Source organism: Macrobrachium rosenbergii, chromosome 15 (assembly GCF_040412425.1).
Source record: "Macrobrachium rosenbergii isolate ZJJX-2024 chromosome 15, ASM4041242v1, whole genome shotgun sequence".
NCBI lineage: Eukaryota > Metazoa > Arthropoda > Malacostraca > Decapoda > Palaemonidae > Macrobrachium > Macrobrachium rosenbergii.
In genome coordinates this window covers 18,178,000-18,199,409 of record NC_089755.1, presented here as the reverse complement: position 1 = coordinate 18,199,409, position 21,410 = coordinate 18,178,000, and positions in this window count along the sequence as shown.

The window sequence follows — 21,410 nt, the reverse complement described above, 5'->3', positions numbered from 1 at the left end:
ATATATATATATATATATATATATATATATATATATATATATATATATATATATATATATATATATATATATATATATATATATATATATATATATATATATATATATATATATATATATATATATATATATATATATATATATATATATATATATATATATATATATATATATATATATATATATATATATATATATATATATGTTACAGTCAACATGCATAATCAGTCATCACGCGTAATGACTGAAATTTCAGTCATCCTGCGTAATGCACTTGGGGACATTTGATCCCCCAGGAGCTAGTACTAAACATGGCGAAACAGTGAGTCACCTACACTGTTTCGCCGGGTTTCAAATACTAGTCCCCTGGGGGGTCAAATGTATTTTGCCGTGTTTAGTACTAGCTCTGGGGATCAAATGTCCTAAAGTGCATTACGGCGTGATGACTGAAATTTCAGTCATTACGTGTAATGACTGATTACAACGTGTTGACTGTAACATATATATATATATATATATATATATATATATATATATATATATATATATATATATATATATATATATATATATATATTTCCTCAGAAATCATTATACCATAAGTTTTCATACTTCTTATAAAGTAGAATTTCTGACGTTCGTTTCCAGTCAAAATGTGTAATTTCTTTATATATATTTTATCTCATTTGCTTTATGTAAATTCGCTCTATTTTTGTTAATTTCATTCCTCCACCATCTCTTAATAATTCCTAATCTTACTTTTTGTCATTACTTTGGTTGCTTACCTTGTCAATTTTCTATATTCCTTTGCATTTCTTCTCCTCTTTCCCTCCTTTTCTCTCCCATGTCCCTTCATTCTCTCTGACACTCCTTGTAATCGAAGAATACCTCAAATTCCGTTGCTATTTACTTTTCTGGAACTGAATAAACACTGGACTCCCTTCTTATATTTGTTTGCGTCGTATACCACGAAGCAATCCGCTGAAATACCTCTCCGGATTTCGGCTTATTTCCTAAAAGTGTCGAATGTATCGGTTTCGAATGGAAGATTTTTCTTTTATAGTTGAATAAAGATGTTGTCAATTAAGTAATAAATGAAAAACATGGAAAGTTGTCCGTATTTTTCATGAGTCTTTAGGTTCAAATGGACATCATCAATTGAATAAGTAAGTAAATGAAAAACAGGAATTTATCAGAATTTTTTACGAGTATTCAGGTTCAAATGGATATCGTCAATTAGATAAATAGATGAAAAACCGGAATTTGTCTGATTTTTTTACGAGTTTTTCAAATTCAATCAGCTATCGTGAATTAGATAAATAAGTGAAAAACACAAGACCTTGTCAGCATTTTTTATGAGTTTTTCAAGCTCAAACAGATATCGTTAATTAGATTAATAAATGGAAAACAGCAGAATTTGTCAGCAATATCTTATGAGTTTTTCAAGTTCAAGCGGATATTGTCAATTAAATAAATAAATGAAAAAGAGAAATTTATCTACATTTTGTATTAGTTTTTCAAATTCAATCAGCTATCATCAATCAGATAAATAAATGAAAAACCGAGGAATTTGTCAGCATGTTTTACGAGTTTTTCAAGTCCAAACAGATATCATTAATTAGATAAAGAAATGAAAAAACTGCGGAATTTGTCAGCATTATTTTACGAGGTTTTCAAGTTCAAGCGGATATCGTTAATTAGATAAATAAATGAAGAACTGTGGAAGTTTTTCAGCATTATTTTACGAGCTTTTCAAGTTAAGTGGGTATCGTCAATTAGGTAAATAAACGAAAAAATGCGGAAGATCTGCTGTCAAACAGGAACCAATTCCCCAGATGACTATGATTTAGTCATCCAACCATCCTCTGCTACCACAGACAACCGGTAAAATGATACCTGCTGAAAAAATAAGGACTCCTTGCTGCTATGCTGCTGAGACCTGACTCGTTGCCATACCAAACCCAACTGCCATGGTCAATACGAAGGCGACACAAAAACAAATACCAATGGGTAAGGAGACAACACCCACAACAAGGGAAAAATCTGTGAATGATTGTTCTAAAAAACAACCTCTAAACATCACAATATATATATATATATATATATATATATATATATATATATATATATATATATATATATATATATATATATATATATATATATATATATATAATATGACTGAGTAATCTAAAGGTAACAGTGATCCCTCAAAAAAGCTTACTAATCACATGAAAAATCAAACTAAGTTTGTCAAAACAAGTGTGAGTATCAACAACTGAACAAAGAAATATACTAGAGCAAAAGGGCATAACTCCATCAAACAACTTTAACTATTTCCCTGGTCTTAATTCAATTCAGCAAAACTAAAGAAACAAAACATGTTTATCATTTTGCCTTATGCACTCAAATAATCCTAGTCACTGTTGGTCAATAAATGAAACACTGTTTTTAGAAAAATTTAAAAACAAACATTTATTGTTAAATTCAAAACTTATAATTAGAATTCACAATCTGAAAACATTTACTATTACTTGAAAACAATAAAAAATTTTACTAATTCTTGAGTTAAATTACAAAGGTTGATTTATCAAGAATTTAAATCAATCAAGCAAAATTTAAACTATTGAGAATTACACAAGATTTGAAAAGAAAATCTTAGTAAATGAAAATCAAATCAAGTGTGCAATGTTAAATTATCAAGAAATATTTAAAATACTAAGTAAATAAATGTTAAATCACCAATATATAAAATGTGAAAAATCAAGAGATTGCAACACAATAACATGCAAATATACACAAAAGATCTACTTATAATAATTTCACTAATGCAAAATTTCTTAATATACCTTATTATACCATGGTAATAATAAGTAAATTTCACTTTACCTTACACAAGCTTGTGAAAACTTTTGCAAAATCACCTGAAATGTAGCAGATTAAGATTCACAAAACACACTTTTTTTTTGCAAGGTACCATTACACACTTTTCCTACATTCAGATCTTAAAATCTAAAATTAATACCAATGACTACACAGATATTTTACATCAATAATTACTCTTTTGAGAGAGAGAGAGAGAGAGAGAGAGAGAGAGAGAGAGAGAGAGAGAGAGACCACATGAATGGCCTCTGAAAGCAGAATGAACAAATTTTTGGATTCAGTTATAAACAAAACAATCAGACGACGTCAAAACAATACGTGATCAGAGCCACGCAATCTTACAAAACATGATGTAATTGCCATTTGCTTCAGTGCAACACTTGTTCACAATTCTCAAAAGGTGCAGGTCTTTACCAGAAAATTGTATGGGAAGAAGCTTTTAACGAAATCTCAACACGATCAAAATTGATTGCAGCTAGCCAGTCACAAATGGTACGCTTTCAAAACAAGACGAAGAACCTATGTTGGTTTTGAGAACAGTACATGAAACATTGCAAAATCATTCGTCTTTTTTCTCATACAAGGCAAAACCTTACACAACTTGAGTGCCATTCCTTTGCTTGTTAGTGTGTTATCTTTCGTGATGACAAGTGAACCAAAACACGACATACGAAATCATGACTACAGAACACTTGTTGCTGGGGAACAAAATGTGCGATCACGCACATTATTATTAAAACATATTACTAATTGTAAAGTACACTGTCAAGTTATCCAAGTCACTAACTCTTTTGAGATCTGACATTATATTACATACGATACTTCACATGACGACTAGAACAGTAAATGTATCGAAATCATGGAATGACATATATATTAAAAGGCAACATCATGAATATATATATATATATATATATATATATATATATATATATATATATATATATATATATATATATATTATATAAGATTCACATAATATGTGTAAGAAATAATTAATATTAGCATCACAGGAAATCTTTGAGCCGCTTGGGTTTACCAGCAGCCCTTCTAGGCCTACTAACGACACTGGGCTCCTACGCGAGTTTGTGACTGGCTTTGAGGGTGTAGGAATCTCAAGGTGCTGGGCTGGACACCAGGTGTGCTAGGGGGCAGAGCGATGACCCTCAAGTGCCGTCTGTTCCTTTTTGAGAGCCTACTACTCCCATTGAGCTTAACTGTGTAATGACAGTGGGGCCTGGTTTCTGATATTATGCACATTCTGCCCACTGTTTAGTAGCTTGGTTCTGCATATGTACGTGGGTACCTGGTTTGATGAGTAGTAGTCTCCTGGTAGTGTTAAGGTATGCATAGCCTCCTGCAATTTTGCCACTTGCAGTTCCCTTTGACGTATTGTCCATCTCCAGTATCTGTCTACCAACAGGTGTCTTTTAGCTGTAGGTACTCAGTCATACAGTTGGCGACCCGTTGCAAGCTGAGATGGCGACTTGTTGATCTCCCATAGAGGTGTGTTGAGATACTGGAGTGTCACTGGGGATGTCTTGTCTGACTCAAGGGTGCCACCTTTTGACGTGTTTCCTCAGAGGAGCCTCTTTGCTGATTTGACAGCTGCTTCTGCTCTGCTGTTAGGCTGGGGATAATGGGCTGACGACAGATGGACCTTGACTCCTGCTGGCTAAGTTTGTACCTCCTTCCATCGATGTTTGTTCTAGGGCTCCCCAGTGTGAAAAATAGGATCAAAGGTGATTGCTTATTTTGTAAGACATGGCACTGTTGGGGAGGTGAGCCACTTCTAACCAACCAGTTAGTCTGTCTGCATAAACCATGTATACATTGCCTTCTATCTGAAACATACTTGTGACGACCTGTTGGAAGGGGTATTCTGCTGGGGGCATGAGCGCCATTGCTTCAGGAGGCAGTGAAAGGGCATGTTTATCACATGAGGTGCATTGGGCACTGCAATGCTGAAGGCCTCCTTCTGTTCTGGCCAGCATACTGTCCATCTGACCCTCCTAAGCATAGAGTCAAGGCCCTGGTGCCCTGTGCGTAGGTTGGCAGCTACCTGATGATGTAAATCTTCGGGGATAACCAGATGTATGTATCTTTGTTCCACAGAATATGTTACCAGATCCTGGTTGATGGCTAGCTGATCCCGAACGCTGAAGAAAGGATGAAGTCATATGACTTCTTGTGACTTCTGTTGGGGCCAATTACCTGCTGCAACTTTGGCTAGCAAAAGCTGACACTGTAGGTCACTGGATGCGACACTCCTGACGCAGTCTTCATCCAATAAGATGGCGTCCTGTTCCAAGGCGGCCACAGTTGCACATGCTACTACCACTTGAATATCGTCCTCCAGGTCCGTGTCAGAGGCTTCATGGGACGCTCTCATAGCTGGGTGCCTTGAGAGAATATCTGCTACTGTGCTCCTTTTTCCAGGCAGGTATTTGATGTGGAACTTAAATTGGAGTGTCTTCTTCGTTGAACAACCTTGGGTTGATGACGGGCAGTAGTCCATGATGATGGTGAGATTAGGGCACCCAAGTAGGAATAACCTGGCCTTCTGCAAACACCAGGTGACTGCAAGGGCTTCTCTTTCTATGGAGGCATACCCTGTATCAGTAGGGGTGAGGTGATGACTGCTGCATAGGGCGAGACGCCAACTGCCCTTGCAACAAAAGGGGCTGTCAGCTGACTGACAGACACAATACTGCTGGAGGACGATGAAACCAGTGCCCTCCTTGCCCCAATCTGTCATGATTATCGTAGGGCGTATCTTGTCATGATATGCCAAGCCATCCTTGGCTAGTTGACGTGACCTACTGTGCCTGCTGGAGTTTGCTGTGTAGCAGACTATCCTAATATACGTTTTTCCCAGTGGGTTCCCTGAGGAGGTCCTTGAAGGCTCCATGATGGGTGCTGTTGCCAGGAAGGGGGCTAACTGATTCACGAATTGAATCATGACCTAATATCAGTGATGGAGGGCTTTTCTGGCATATACAAGTTATGAATGGCGTCTAGACGTTCATCTGCAGGCTTGTCTGCCTCCCATCCCAAGTGGTATCTGATGAAGGTAACCTCTCACTTGCAGAATATAAACTTCTTGGGTTTGAGTGTAATCCCTGTGGAGGCACAAGTTGACAGGAATTCATACACATGCCAAAACACTTCTTCGATGCTGTGATCGTAGAGCAAAGTGTCTTTGATGCATTTATTTTATGCTTTCTGGTGATGTTTTGCAGGGTGTCATCGAACCTTTTTGTGTAAGCCTCAGAAGCTGGACAATGACCAATGGGTGTTCTACGGTAACGATACCACCCCCATGTGGTGATGAAGGTTGTAAGTGGACGGCTATCCTTGTCCAACTCCACCTGGTGGAAACTGCAGTGGGCATCCACTGTAGTCTTATGTATGTGTATAAGGATGCTTGAAACCATGTCAGAGGGTGTGGTGTATGATGAGTGTCACGAAGACAGTGGATGTTGAGGCATTGGAAATCCACTGTGAGGTGAGGTTGGCCCGTCTTCTTGGTTACCACGACCATCCATGCACATCACTCCATTGCATCCCCTGCTGGGACTGGTTCTATCACACCTTTCTGAATGTCTTCATCAAGCTGGGCCTTGACCTCCTCTTCCTAATGTTTAGGAATTGCTGCCAGCATATGACAGGCATAAGATACGGCTTCAGGCAATAAATGTATGTGGTGTTGCTTGCCCATCATCACAGGTAAAGGTTCCCTTGTTGCGTTGTAGGTCATGGATGAAAAGTGGCATGACAGCCATTCTTCCAGTCTTAGGATGTATTCCTCTACGGGTGGCATCGGTATGGTGGCTGGCTTTGTTGCCTGAGGGAGTTGGGTTGCGAGACTGCCTCACTAGTGACGTCAGCTGATGCAAGGAGGGAGGAAGGGCGAGGGAAACCCGGTGGAATTATTCCCAGCTCCTTACAGGCATTGGGTGACATAAAAGCTCTTGGCAGTCAGCACAAAGTAAACTTCTTGCTTTGTGTGTAGCCCATCTATTTCAATGGTGCATGACGTTGATCCGAGGCATCTCACTCGAAGATTAGCTACGTCCCTCAGACCTGTTTGAGGTTACAATTCCAGGGGTTTTATGTGCAGGCTTGAAAGCATCATGGGTCCGGCAAGGCAGATCTGTGCTCCAGTGTCTGCTACGGCGAATGTCGACACCGACCTCCCCCTCCCATGGGAAACACAAACCTTGATTGTTGGGTGGGGAGAGAGGTGTGTCTCTGCAATGATCACTACTCTCAAGGCAAGCGGCGCCTTCTTCATGCATTTCTGAAAGTGCCTTACTTTTTGCCACCCATGACAAGTCATACCTTTTGCTGGGCACGATGCTTGACCAGGGGAATGACATCCCTTGCAGTTCCAGCATTGCTTTGCATTTGAATTGCCGTGCAACACTGCAACGTCTGCCTCTACATCATCATTGCCTGTGACGTCATCACCTGAAGTGCCGGCTGACTCCTGCACAACAACACGTGGGACACTTTCAATGTCTTGGTATGCAGCTTCAAAAGAACTACACAAAGCCTTGAGGGCATCTATACTTTTAAATGTATCACACGCTTGAAATACATGCCCTTTTAACACAGGATCACTAAGACTTACCATTATTTTACGTAGTAGCATGTATTCAGCTAAACACTCCCCATATTTGGACTAGAGCAAAAAATTCTGACCACTGCACTTCCTGATTCGGCGACCGTAACATGTTGTTTCTGATGGCATCCAGAGCTGTGTCTGGGGTAAGGGTGTTCCATTTGGCATCTGAGTACTGAGCGTCCAGTGCATGTTGCAGTGGGACACAGTTGAGTCCAACATGCACGACAACATCCAGCGGCGAAAACTTGTTAAGGTGAATCCAACCCGTCATCGAACATCTCCAGGACTTGAATGCCGGCCGCTGAGGACATCACAGCATCATATTTCTCTGGGAATGGCAGCTAATATATATATATATATATATATATATATATATATATATATATATATATATATATATATATATATATATATATATATATATATATATATATATATATATATATATATATATATATATATATATATATATATATATATATATATATATATATATATATATATATATATATATATATATAATATATATATATATATATATATATATATATATATATATATATATATATATATATATATATACATATATGTGTGTGTGCTTTTGGGGCAAAGTTTTTCTTGTATGCAAAGTTCGTTGAATTCTATGGCTTTTTGAGTGTTGATCAACTTCTTATTATTTTGACAATATTTTTCTGAATCTTCTGCATTCTTCCAAATTCAGTTGATGGACAATAAAAAACGAAGATTAACTCTGTTCCATTTGCTATCAACACAACACCACAGCTCTTCCATCACTTGTGACCTCTTCAAAGTGTATTATCTGGACATAGCGTCTTGTTGTTTTGTTACAGGGTTGATTGTCTCATCTACTGGTACGTTTGTGAACAAATTCTCTACGTCGAAAGAGGCGATATCTTCTTCTGGCTCTGTGCCCTGGAGTGAATCGATGAATTCTGTGCTCGATTTTACCCAGCAGTTTGATGGAAAGTATGGAGTTATAATTTCATTGAGCTTCTTTGCGAGTTGGTAGGTGGCCGACGTTATTTGTGAGATTATAGGCCTGATGGAGTTCCCTGTCTTATGCCTTTTTATTGTTCCACAGCAATACCCCAGTTTAAAGTCACCAACAATTTTCGGGAATTTGATCTCATTTTGTATTTTGCTGGCATGTTCGGTAAGGCGTAGCACTTTTGGCTTTAACAAGATGCTATGCCCAGATTATACACTTTGAAGAGGTCACGACAAGTGAGGGAACAGCTGTGGTGTTGTGTTTACAGTAAATGGAACAGAGAGTTAATCTTCGTTTTTTGTCCATCAACTGAATTTGGAAGAACGTAGAAGATTTAGAAAATATGGTCAAATTAATAAAAGTTGATCAACAGTGAAAAAGCCATAGAATCAGATAAATTTGCATATATATATATATATATATATATATATATATATATATATATATATATATATATATATATATATTTTTATAAATATTACTGCTGTTCGCCCTCGATGTATTTAGGTAGGAATATTAGTCCGATTCACCTCGACAGAGAACATCTCTGCCGCGCCGGTAGGCTAGGCAATTTAAAAATAACAATCACCGCAGTAGACAAATGGCGCCGCATAGGCTGGAAAGTTTGTAAACAAAATATGCTAGGGCATTAGGGACCTAAGCCTCAGAGAGGGTTACGCTCCATGACCCTAGTTATGGTGGCCCTTAAGCTTTATTCTATGCATTCGACGATGCCTTTGTCAAGGTCGGATTGCCCGGGGCGTATAAGCCCTCACCTGGCGGGAACAAGCGAGGTCGGGTCAGACAGTGAGAGAGATTCCAGCGGTCACTAAACGAGGTGACGCTGCGTGCGTGTCGAACGATATTCTTTATTCTTTATTACTTTTCCTCCTACGTCTATCTTAATTAGTGAATTGGGAAGACTGCCAGAATACGACTCCTGAGGTCCTCGTTTTGCGCAGCGACTCGGCGTTCACGGTAAGTCCGATTCTTGTTGAAGCTTCGTCGATTGACTAGTACTTTTCTGTATTTCACATTTTTTCTTTGTTTTCTTCCTTCAGCCACCACTTAGGGTATATGTGTTTACAAAGTCTAGATTAAGCCTAATTATTTTATTGTTAGCTTCAACCCCATTATTCAGTAAAATACCTAGGATTTAGGGTAAGCAAATCAGGTTAAATCTCGATGCTTTTGTATGCCTCGCGTCCGAAAGTTTGGAAGAACCGTTGCGTTTAAAATCAAATTCATCTCAAATATTCTTTGTTAAGGTTAATAACCCTTAACTGGCGACCTTTGGCTAATTAACGTCTGTCTTTGAGGTTAACTTTTGGCTTCAAGTGGCAGGTTACGTGTAGTCTTGGTTTGCAGGGCCGTAAAAATTACGTAAATTGAATAATACATGATCAACCAAGACTCTTCACGTAACAATATATATATATGAAATTTTTTATCACATCGTGATTAATATATAATCATGAAACTACAAATGTCGCTTAACATCAAATTCACGCGAACTCGGGAATATCTCCGATGGAGAATTATCACCGAAGGGGAATTTATAAGTGATAAATGGATTGGTACTGCCGGGTCATGAACCCTCGAAACAGAACTTATCCAGCAACTCCAGTCGACGTTACCACTGAGCTATCAAGAGAGGTATAAGTCAATGCCGAGTCTGCTGTACCTTTTTTACCCATTGTGAGCGGGGAAGTTGTACTTAGCTTCGGCATTAACCCTCCTCCGCCATGATAGTTCATTGGTACGTTTGTAACACGCAGCTCTTGTGAAATTTTTACCACACCGTGATTTATATACAATCATGAAGCTACGAATGTCGCTTAATATCAAATTCACGCTATCTCGGGAATATCTCCGATGGAGAATTATCACCGAAGGGGAATTTATAAGTGATAAATGGATTGGTACTGCCAGGTCACGAACCCTCGACACAGAACTTATCCAGCAACTCCAGTCGACGTTACCACTGAGCTATCAAGAGAGGTATAAGTCAATGCTGAGTCTGCTGTACTTTTTTTATCCGTCGTGAACTAGGGAAGTTGTACTTAGCTTCAGCATTAACCCACCTCCGCCATAATAGTTCACTGGTACGTTTGGAACACACAGCTCTTATGAAATTTTTTATCACACCATGATTTATATACAATCATGAAGCTACAAATGTCTCTTAATATCAAATTCACGCTACCACGGGAATATCTCCGATAAATTATCGCCGAAGGGGAATTTATAAGTGATAAATGGATTGGTACTGCGGGTCAGGATCCCTCGACACAGAACTTATCCAGCAACTCCAGTCAGCGTTACCACTGAGCTATCAAGAGAGGTATAAGTCAATGCCAAGTCTGCTGTACTTTCTTTACCCATCGTGAGCTGGGGAAATTGTACTTAGCTTCGGCATTAACCCACCTCCGCCATGATATTTCATTGGCACGTTTGAAGCACGCAGCTCCTATTATGAAAGTTTTTATCACACCGTGATTTATGTACAATCATGAAGCTACAAATGTCGCTTAATATCAAATTAATGCTAACTCGGGAATATCTCAATGGAGAATTATCACCGAAGGGGAATTTATAAATGATAAATGGATTGGTACTGCCAGGTCATGAACCCTCGACACAGAACTTATCCAGCAACTCCAGTCGACGTTACCACTGAGCTATCAAGAGAGGTATAAGTCAATGCCGAGTCTGCTGTACTTTTTTTACCCATCGTGAGCTGGGGAAGTTGTACTTAGCTTCGGCATTAACCCACCTCCGCCATGATAGTTCATTGGTACGTTTGGAACACGCAGCTCTTAACATGAAATTTTTTATCAAACCATGATTTATATACAATCATGAAGCTACAAATGTCTCTTAATATCAAATTTACGCTACCTCGGGAATATCTCCAATAGAGTATTATCACCGAAGGGGAATTTATAAGTGATAAATGGACTGGTACTGCCAGGTCATGAACCCTCGACACAGAACTTATCCAGCAACTTCAGTCGACGTTACCGCTTGATAGCTCAGCTATCAAGTGGCATTGACATATACCTCAAGAGCGATACAAGTCAATGCCATGTTGGTTTCGTGACCCGGCAGTACCAATCCATTTATCAGTTATAAATTCCCCTTCAGTGATAATTCTCCATCGCAGATATTCCCGAGGTAGCGTGAATTTGATATTAAGCGACATTTGTAGCTTCATGAGTGTATATAAATCACTGTGATAAAAAATTTCATAATAAGATCTGTGTGTTCCAAACGTACCAATGAACTATCATGGCGGAGGTAGGTTAATGCCGAACCTAAGCACAAATTATCCGCTCACGATGGGTAAAAAAAGTACTGTAGACTCGGCATTGACTTATATTTCTCTTGATAGCTCAGTGGTAAAGTCAACTGGAGTTGCTGGATCAGTTCTGTGTCGAGGGTTTGTGACCCGGCAGTACCAATACATTTATTTTTTATAAATTCCCCTTCGTTGATAATTTTCAATCAGAGATATTTCCGAGGTAGCGTGAATTTGATATTAAGCGACATTTGTAGCTTCATGATTGTATATAAATCATTGTGATAAAAAATTTCATAATAAGAGCTGCGTGTTCCAAACGTACCAATGAACTATCATGGTGGAGGAGGGTTAATGCCGAAGCTAAGTACAACTTCCCCGCTCACGATAGGTAAAAAAAGTACAGCAGACTCGGCATTGACTTATACCTCCTTTGATAGCTCAGTGGTAACGTCGACTGGAGTTGCTGGATAAGTTCTGTGTCGAAGGTTCGTGACCTAGCAGTACCAATCCATTCATCACTTATAAATTTCCCTTTGGTGATAATTCTCCATCGGAGGTATTCCCGAGGTAGCATGAATTTGATATTAAGCGACATTTGTAGCTTCAAGATTGTATATAAATCACAGTATGATAAAAAAATTTCACAATAAGAGCTCTGTGTTCCAAACGTACCAATGAACTATCGTGGCAGAAGTGGAGTTAATGCGGCTAGTACAACTTCCCGCTCACGACGGGTAAAAAGTACAGCAGGCTCGGCATTGACTTATACCTCTCTTGATAGCTTAGTGTAACGTCGACTGGAGTTGCTGGATGTTCTATGTCAAGGGTTGTGACCCAGCAGTACCAATCCATTTATCACTTATAAATTCCCCTTCGATGATAATTCTCCATCGAGATATTCCCGAGGTAGCGTGGGAATTTGATATTAAGTGACATTTGTAGCTTCATGATTGTATATAAATCATGGTGTGATAAAAATTTCATAATAAGAGCTGCGTGTTCCAAACATACCAATGAACTATCATGGCGGAGGAGGGTTAATGCTGAAGCTATACAACTTCCCCAGCTCACGATGGGTAAAAAATGTACAGCAGACTTGGCATTGACTTATACCTCTCTTGATAGCTCAGTGGTAACATCGACTGGAGTTGCTGGATAATTTCTGTATCGAGGGTTCGTGACCCAGCAGTACTAATCCATTTATCACTTATAAATTCCCCTTCAGTGATAATTCTCCATCGGAGATATTTCCGAGGTAGCATGAATTTTGATATTAAGTGACATTTGTAGCTTCATGATTTATATATATATATATATATATATATATATATATATATATACATATATATATATATATATATATATATATATATATATATATATATATATATATATATATATATATATGTGTGTGTGTGTGTGTGTGTGTGTGTATTACGTATTTATCGAACTATGTGCCAGCTTAGCAGAGGCACATCCATTGCAAATGTGGTTGTGTCGATGTCGAGGTTTCCACGGTTGAACAGTAGGATCTGATTTATGCATTTGGTTCTGTCATGATCCAAGCTCATGGAGACAGTGATCTTTCGAACATTGAACCAATGTCGCCAGAAGTTTCCAGGTTCCAGTGAGGTGAGTGCATATGTGTGTTGCACCCGCAATCGGTATATTGTCCGGGGGATAGACTTTTGCAGCGGATTCTATTAAGAGACTGGGTCTGTTTTAGTTAGTGGGGAAGTGAGGGAAAATCGCCACTGGAAAATCTGTTATTTGTTGCCATAGAAAGTGAGTGCCATGATTCATGAACACTTATCTCTTCACAGACATTGTTTCTGGAAAAGACCTAATAGTGCTGCAGTGAAATACCTCCGGGTCTCCATTTTGCATTTTCCTGTTCCATGTTCACTGGGCATTTTTCTGTTTTGAATATAAATGTCTTTTAACGCCATTTCAGGTTTTAATATATGATATGTTTCTTTCAACAGGAATTCTGCACTGAAAAGCAATCCATCTGCCATTAAAATTTACAATAAAAAAATTATGACACTTAGATACTCCTCTGCTTAATAGAGCGGGAATTCTCTCACCAACGAAAGAGAAAAAGAGAGGAAAAAAATACTTGTGTATTTTGTGTGTTTTAACACACACAAGCGGCCAAAATACCACAATTGCTTTGCACTATTCACATTACATATGCCTAAACACTCCCCAATATGAATTAATGCCCACAAATTCCCTATATGACATATTAAAAACCTTGTGCCATGTGACACATCCTTAAGCACACGCAGAGAGTCTTGCTCGAGAAAAACTGACCCGGGCATGTCTCACAACAGCATCTCTACCCTGAATTGCTAAACCATCAAAGTCCCATTCTGAGATGCCAGTATCAGTATTAAAAACATATGTCTCTTTGGAAGCGTATCCCTAACTATCTATTTATCTATCTATGTCTAACACTGCTGCCAATCACTGTTAAATGGTCTGTCCCCAGGTCAAATAGGACCATCTTTTATTGCTGTACATATTTTAAGAACAGAATCAAACATGTTACTTTTCCTAAGACGTCTCTGTTAGCTTGGCTCGACCCTGGGTCAGCAAATCCCTTCTCCCTCATTGACTCCCCTCACTGTATCTCTTAAAACATGGGCCTACTGAAATTAAACACTTACGTACAAAACTAGACTTTATTTGCAAATTTAACGAAAGTGATTCAGCAAATGCTATGGTCATGAAATGGAGTGATTCATGCCCTCTATCAATGGAAAACATTAATAGAGGAAATTCTGATTCACTAGTATGTAGATTTACACTTGGAGACAACTAATAGTAGTGACTAACACCCTGATCATAAAATTAAGTAATAAGGTCATCATTATTCTAGACCACAGCAAATGTCATATAGTATGTAAAAAATAAACACCACTTCCAAATATATTCGTCCTCACAGGACGAACCTGCAACTAATATTTGGGGGGATGGCTGTAGTGATGTCATCCCTTGAGTGACGTGTCAGTGAAATCATTATTTGGGCGGAGTCTCTTGCCTTCTTTGCCATACTCTGTATGCAGTGCATTTGAATTTTGGGCATGCCTTGTATGTTTTTTTATATAGCATCGGCAGTTCGTGTCGGTGTTTAATAAAGGGAGTATTTTATTATTGTTATCTCTGGGGACTTTGGTAATTGGGTAGTAATTTATTTGATATTCGTTGAATTACTGTGCGTATACATTTCTTACGCAAGTGTGTATACGTTTCTTAGTATTTTTTAACTGTTTTTATTTATTTTTGTAATTACACACGTACGTGTTATTTTGGTGCATACATGCGTGTATGTAAAGAGGGGAGCTGTTGCTATAAGCGTACTCAGCAATCTTGAGCCTTGATGACAGAAGAGGCGGATGTGTCTTCAAAGGTTGGGCTCAGAGCTTTTTCTGTATTTATCGAACCATGTGCCAACTTAGCAGAGGCACATCCATCGCAAATGTGCTTGTGTCGACGTCGAGGTTTCCATGGTTGAACAGTGGGATCTGGCGCATGCATTTGGGTCTGTCATGATCCAAGCGTATGGAGACAGTGTGATCTTTCGAAAATTGAACCGATGCCGCTGGAAGTGTCCAGGTTCCGGTGAGGGTAGTGTGTATGTGTGTTGCACCCGCAAACGGTATATTATCCGGGTGACAGACTTTTGCAGGGGATTCTATTAAGAGACTGGGTCTGTTTTGGTTAGTGGTGAAGTGTGGGAAAATTGCCACTGGAAAATCTGTTATTTGTTGTCATGAACACTTATCTCTTTACAGACATTGTTTTTGGAAAAGACCTAATAGTGCTGCGGTGAAATACCTCCGGGTCTCCACTATGCATTTTCCTGTTCCATGTTCATTGGGCATTTTTCTGTTTTGAATATAAATGTCTTTCAACACCATTTCATGTTTTAATATATGATATGTTTCTTTCAACAGGAATTCTAGTTTCGTCCTGTGAGGACGAATATATTTGGAAGTGTTGTTTATTTTTTACATACTATATGACATTTGTTGTGGTCTAGAATAATGATGACCTTATTACTTAATTTTATGATCAGGGTGTTAGTCACTATTATTAGTTGGTCTCCAAGCGTAAATCTGCATATTGGTGAATCAGAATTTCCTCTAGTAATGTTTTCCATTGATAGAGGGCGTGAATCACTCCATTTCATGACTGTAGTTTTTGCTGAATCACTTTCGTTAAATTTACAAATAAAGTCTAGTTTTGTACATAGGGTAAGTATTTAATTTCAGTAGGCTTTTGTTTTAAGATAGATACAGTGAGGGGAGTCAATGAGGGAGAAGGGATTTGCTGACCCAGGGTCAAGCCACACTACCAGAGAAGTCTTAGGAAAAGTAAGATGTTTGATTCTGTTCTTAAATGGGTATAGCAAAAAAGAAGATGGTCCTATTCGGCCAGGAATAGGCTATTTAACACACACACACACACACACACACACACACACACATATATATATATATATATATATATATATATATATATATATATATATATATATATATATATATATATATATATATATATATATATGTATGTATGTATGTATGTATGTGTTTTACACACACCACACACAGACATTATATATATATATATATATATATATATATATATATATATATATATATATATATATATATATATATATATATGTGTGTGTGTGTATGTGTGTGTGTGTGTATAAAGGCACAGCATGAGTCTCTAAAAATTACTGACAAAAGGAAAACCAACCACACGCATTCACGAGGGGGAAAAACAAATCTGTCACATTGTTTTGCAGTCAATTAGGCGTAAAACACTCGCCCTCATCAGCATTTCTTAAGCAGGGTCCTAATTACCCAATTACTCCGGGATTCTCTGAAGGTTTCGAAAGACCCAGGACTCTGAGATTGCTTGCTTGCTTACCTGAGACGTGTTTGCGAGACCAATTCGTTCCTCTAATGAAATTGCAAGTTATAATCACGCTTTTAATGATACCTGAAAGAGAGAGAGAGAGAGAGAGAGAGAGAGAGAGAGAGAGAGAGAGAGAGAGAGAGAGAGAGAGAGAGAGAGAGAGAGAGTTTCATATTAATTTTTTAGAAGCGGCCGAAATCCTTTCTAGATTACCGTGTTGTGATTTCGTAAGAGTAAACACATACACTTAAACACATACACACACACACACACACACACACACACACATATATATATATATATATGTGTGTGTGTGTGTGTGTGTGTGTGTATGTGTGTGTGTTATACAAGGTCAAATAAGGTCAAAACCTCTTACCACATCTGTTACAAGATCAATGACGTAATAAACTTATACAGCATCTCGAAAGGAGTTACGGTAGCGCTGGCCAACCTGAACACAGAGCTAACGAATTCTCTCCCTCTATATATCCAAGTCACTAACCGAACCAAGGAATTTCGACAAAAGCATGTCTACAAAAATATAATGTATTCAGTAGTCTAACATGGCGAATGGTTTGGAATCAAATAAAGTGAAATGGGAATATCTACATCCCAGAATTGGTAACCCAAACTATAACTAAGTAAGAATAACATAGTGCTATCAATTTCCACTAAATAAGCCACTACAACATATGAGTCAAACTGAGTCAAACACGACCGAAGTCATGATAAGTCACATTTACCTCCATTTATTTGACCTCTAATTCAATACATCTGAGAAACAAAGGGAAAAACAAAACTTTTAAAAATAGCCACAGAGAAAAAATAAACGTGGGATATCTCCCACGTTACTAACCCCAAAATATATGTAGTAAAACATGGCAAAATAAAAAATCGAGAAAATCAATAAAAATCAGAGGCATGGAAAATAAAAAAAATGGGGAAAAAGATATTCAAATCATGGTAACAGTGCAAAGAACAGTACACGTTAAATAAAGTTATTAAAACCCATTCGGGTTTTTGAAAAACAGTCTCAGCTCACCTCAAAGTCTTCCAGCAAAGCAGATCTTTTCACTAAGATATCAAGACTAGAATGTCTAGCCTGTACTCAAAATGGAAAATTTACATTTCCTATGATAAGCCAATGAGAGCGCACTCGTGAACGTATGCTCCTCTGGAACTTGAGGACTTCCGGCTATCGGAGCATTACAACATGGCCAGAACATTACCCAAGGAACGATGCCCTCTGTCCCCATGGAAGTGAGACTGACGACGGGCTTTTGTCAGCACTGACTCGTGAATATGATTAGCATTTACCCTTCCCTAGAATTTCTCAAAGAATGCTTAGCTTAAAATATATATATATATATATATATATATATATATATATATATATATATATATATATATATATATATATATATATATATATATATATATATATATATATATATATATAAATTTCTGACTCATGTCGGGATCGAACCCAGGTCTCTCAGGTGGAAAGCAAGGGCGTTATCCACTGGGCCATACAAGACTAAAAAATTTGGAACCTGAGAGCAACTGCACCCAAGGAATTACCTGGGCAAGCTAACTGCTTGCATACCAGCAGAGTTTTCCCCAACTTCCCGACTCAGCAATGACCCAATAGACAACATTTCATTCGAATTATCCCTTCTGAGTGAATAAGATAGAAATCATCAACACACAATCACGTGTGGAACAGAAATAAATTTCTGACTCATGTCAGGATCGAACCCAGGTCTCTCAGGTGGAAAGCAAGGGCGTTATCCACTGGGCCATACAAGTCTAAAAGAAGTTGGAACCTGAGAGCAACTGCTGGCAGGAATTACCTGGGCAAGCTAACTACTTGCATACCAGCGAGTTTTCCCCAACTTCCCGACTCAGCAATGACCCAATAGACAACATTTCATTCGAATTATCCCTTCTGAGTGAATAAGATAGAAATCATCAACACACAATCACGTGTGGAACAGAAATAAATTTCTGACTCATGTGGGGATCGAACCCAGGTCTCTCAGGTGGAAAGCAAGGGCGTTATCCACTGGGCCATACAAGTCTAAAAGGAGTTGGAACCTGAGAGCAACTGCACCAGGAATTACCTGGGCAAGCTAACTGCTTGCATACCAGCGAGTTTTCCCCAACTTCCCGACTCAGCAATGACCCAATAGACAACATTTCATTGAATTATCCCTTCTGAGTGAATAAGATAGAAATCATCAACACACAATCACGTGTGGAACAGAAATAAATTTCTGACTCATGTCGGGATCGAACCCAGGTCTCTCAGGTGGAAAGCAAGGGCGTTATCCACTGGGCCATACAAGTCTAAAAAAGTTGGAACCTGAGAGCAACTGCACCAAAGGAATTACCTGGGCAAGCTAACTGCTTGCATACCATGAAGTTTTCCCCAACTTCCCGACTCAGCAATGACCCAATAGACAACATTTCATTCGAATTATCCCTTCTGAGTGAATAAGATGGCCCAGTGGATAACGCCCTTGCTTTCCACCTGAGAGACCTGGGTTCGATCCCGACATGAGTCAGAAATTTATTTCTGTTCCACACGTGATTGTGTGTTGATGATTTCTATCTTATTCACTCAGAAGGGATAATTCGAATGAAATGTTGTCTATTGGTCATTGCTGAGTCGGGAAGTTGGGGAAAACTCGCTGGTATGCAAGCAGTTAGCTTGCCCAGGTAATTCCTTGGGTGCAGTTGCTCTCAGGTTCCAACTTCTTTTAGACTTGTATGGCCCAGTGGATAACGCCCTTGCTTTCCACCTGAGAGACCTGGGTTCGATCCCGACATGAGTCAGAAATTTATTTCTGTTCCACACGTGATTGTGTGTTGATGATTTCTATCTTATTCACTCAGAAGGATAATTCGAATGAAATGTTGTCTATTGGGTCATTGCTGAGTCGGGAAGTTGGGGAAAACTCGCTGGTATGCAAGCAGTTAGCTTGCCCAGGTAATTCCTGCGTGCAGTTGCTCTCAGGTTCCAACTTCTTTAGACTTGTATGGCCCAGTGGATAACGCCCTTGCTTTCCACCTGAGAGACCTGGGTTCGATCCCGACATGAGTCAGAAATTTATTTCTGTTCCACACGTGATTGTGTGTTGATGATTTCTATCTTATTCACTCAGAAGGGATAATTCGAATGAAATGTTGTCTATTGGGTCATTGCTGAGTCGGGGAAGTTGGGGAAAACTCGCTGGTATGCAAGCAGTTAGCTTGCCCAGGTAATTCCTTGGGTGCAGTTGCTCTCAGGTTCCAACTTCTTTAGACTTGTATGGCCCAGTGGATAACGCCCTTGCTTTCCACCTGAGAGACCTGGGTTCGATCCCGACATGAGTCAGAAATTTATTTCTGTTCCACACGTGATTGTGTGTTGATGATTTCTATCTTATTCACTCAGAAGGGATAATTCGAATGAAATGTTGTCTATTGGGTCATTGCTGAGTCGTGAAGTTGGGAAAACTCGCTGGTATGCAAGCAGTTAGCTTGCCCAGGTAATTCCCTTTTGTGCAGTTGCTCTCAGGTTCCAACTTCTTTTAGACTTGTATGGCCCAGTGGATAACGCCCTTGCTTTCCACCTGAGAGACCTGGGTTCGATCCCGACATGAGTCAGAAATTTATTTCTGTTCCACACGTGATTGTGTGTTGATGATTTCTGTCTTATTCACTCAGAAGGGATAATTCGAATGAAATGTTGTCTATTGGGTCATTGCTGAGTCGGGAAGTTGGGAAAACTCACTGGTATGCAAGCAGTTAGCTTGCCCAGGTAATTCCTTGGGTGCAGTTGCTCTCAGGTTCCAACTTCTTTTAGACTTGTATGGCCCAGTGGATAACGCCCTTGCTTTCCACCTGAGAGACCTGTGTTCGATCCCGACATGAGTCAGAAATTTATTTCTGTTCCACACGTGATTGTGTGTTGATGATTTCTATCTTATTCACTCAGAAGGATAATTCGAATGAAATGTTGTCTATTGGGTCATTGCTGAGTCGGGAAGTTGGGGAAAACTCGCTGGTATGCAAGCAGTTAGCTTGCCCAGGTAATTCCTTGGGTGCAGTTGCTCCCAGGTTCCAACTTCTTTTAGACTTGTATGGCCCAGTGGATAACGCCCTTGCTTTCCACCTGAGAGACCTGGGTTCGATCCCGACATGAGTCAGAAATTTATTTCTGTTCCACACGTGATTGTGTGTTGATGATTTCTATCTTATTCACTCAGAAGGGATAATTCGAATGAAATGTTGTCTATTGGGTCATTGGTGAATCGGGAAGTTGGGGAAAATCTCTACGGCTGGTATGCAAGCAGTTAGCTTGCCCAGGTAATTCCTTGGGTGCAGTTGCTCCCAGGTTCCAACTTCTTTTAGACTTGTATGGCCCAGTGGATAACGCCCTTGCTTTCCACCTGAGAGACCTGGGTTCGATCCCAACATGAGTTAGAAATTTATTTCTGTTCCACACGTGATTGTGTGTTGATGATTTCTATCTTATTCACTCAGAAGGGATAATTCCAATGAAATGTTGTCTATTGGGTCATTGCTGAGTCGGGAAGTTGGGGAAAACTAGCTGGTATGCAAGCAGTTAGCTTGCCCAGGTAATTCTTGGGTGCAGTTGC